A 2245-nucleotide genomic window follows, 5' to 3' on the forward strand; every position below is an offset into this window, starting at 1 on the left:
CTTGGCCAGCAGAGAGCACTATTCGAAACTGGCTCCTGGGGGATTTCCTTAAGACAAAGTATCAGGACACAAAAGCCCCTGGGCCCCAGATTGCACCCTGCAAGTGGCTGGGGTGGCCCAGGCCTGGGTAGTCAGGAGCCATGGCCACCTCCCAGTGGTCGATTCCTGGCCCCCTCCTTTGTGCGCCGGGAGTATCGGAGAGGCAGGCACTTCGGTGGGTCTCTGGGCAATTGGAGGGGGCTCCAGGGAGACAGGGGGGAGGAGAAAAGGATTTGGGGGATGGAGGAACAGTTTGCAGCTGGGCCGGGTCTCTCCAAGGCCTGGGAGACCCTGACACTCAGCTTGTGACAACTGTCCCCAAAACCAGGGGACAGAGCCTCTTGGCAAGTGTGTTTGGGATCCACCCAGGAATTACCTTTCCAGACGTGGGTGTTGGGCACGAGGGTCTAAGTGGAACCCTAGCAGCCCTCAATCTGCCTCCCTCGCTGCAGAAACAGAGATGTTTCCCCTCCTAGCTGGCAGTCCTGGGCCCTCAGGAGGCACTTGTGCCCGGGGAAGAGAAATTGTATCTGGGATATAAAAACAAAGCCCTTTTCTGCCCCCTCTTGTCCGTGGATGCCGTGAGATTCGTGGCTACACAGGGCGACCTGGCAGTTACCCTGCCTCTGCCTCTGTGACCACCATCCGCGGCCCACGTGGCCTCGGCATCGCAAGAGCTTCCAGAGGGTAGAGGCTGGGGCCACGGGGAAGAATGGGGCTTTGTGCTATCCCCGAAGGGAGCTTCTGGGTTCAGACACCGCAGGGGCAGGGAGGTCAAAGGTTGACAGTCTAGACAGTGTTGGCCAAAAAGGTGGTGGGGGGCAGATTTCCACAAGCCGCTGCCCGCACCCCCTCCCCGCCTGGTCACCCCTGGGGGCCCGGGCGCAAGGGTACACACGTGCCAGCTGCTCTTGCTTCTCAGTAGAAACCTCTCAGACGACAAGTCAACCTGAATCTACCATAGTGGATCCTTTCTGTTCTAGATGTTTCTATGCCAGCAAAGAGCAGAGCAGGGGATTCTGTTCGTTGCTGAAACTTCTGCCATCTGGGACATTTCCCCCCAGAGATCTGGCTCTGACGTCACTCCCCATCCCCGTCGGGCATCTCGGCTGTTCCACCCCTTGATGGGGCAGGGGGGCTCAGTGCCACCAAGCTCGGTCCACCAACCTCAGATCCCTGCCTTTCCTTCCTTTCCCCTCCGTCTCATTTCCTTCACAAGCTACATCCTCACGCCCACGCCACTGACCTTCTTTTTGGCGGGGAGGGGGCGCTGAGGGGCTGCGGGAAGGTATAAAGGAACACAAGGGCACAGGCTCTGGCATCCTAAACACAATGCCATCACCAGGCTGGTGAGGACGCCAGATGCCCCGAAGACTGTCCCTGCGCCCGTCCCCCACTCAGCACTCTCCACGGGGTCTCATCAGCAAAGCCCCCCCAGCATCACTTCCCCCCTTCCCACCACATCCCTCAGCCCATCCTTGCACCCCTCACCCCCACCTCGCTCCCTGACGCCTGCCCAGCGCTGCGCGCCCTCCCCTGGCTGTGAAAATGAGAGAGGAGAGCGAATGGGGCTTGGTCCGCCCGCCTGCCTGAATGGGGACATTTTAAGCCCGGACCCACCAAAGGCAGACAGACATGCCACGGGGTGCACAGACGTGTTCCACCAACAGAAAAGGACCTAAAAAAATTAACAGAGAGAAAATAAAAATGAGCCCGATGCCACGCTTTATGGAGGACGAGACTCTGGCTGGACCGGATGGGGAAATGCTGGACCGTCCCGGGCACATGCTCGGCGACGATCGGACAGTAAGTTCTACCTCTACGGAGCTAAGCCACGCGGCGCTCCAAGCGCAGAGGTGAAGCGAGGACCCAAGAAAGATGGCGCTGCGGAGGGGGCAGGGGCTCAGCTCAGCCCGGACGGGCTCACCCCCCGCCCCTCCTCCTTGCCCGTCTCGCCAAGACCTGTTTTCTCCTTGGAGTCCCCCAGATCGGATCTTGGAGGAACGGAGTTAGATGAAGCCTGAAGCCGTCTGAGCAAATCTCTGGGGGCATCCCTGAGTCCAGAGTCGGTCACCACCTTCCGAAGAGCCACGGCTTCCATGCGCGGAAACCGGCCGGCAGATGCGGTAACGTCCCGCCCTCTGGACTGCACAGGAGACCCGGCAGATGCGGTGACATCCCGCCCTCTGGACTGCACAGGAGACCC

Source organism: Propithecus coquereli, unplaced genomic scaffold (assembly GCF_000956105.1).
Source record: "Propithecus coquereli isolate 6110/MARCELLA unplaced genomic scaffold, Pcoq_1.0 Scaffold438, whole genome shotgun sequence".
Lineage (NCBI taxonomy): Eukaryota > Metazoa > Chordata > Mammalia > Primates > Indriidae > Propithecus > Propithecus coquereli.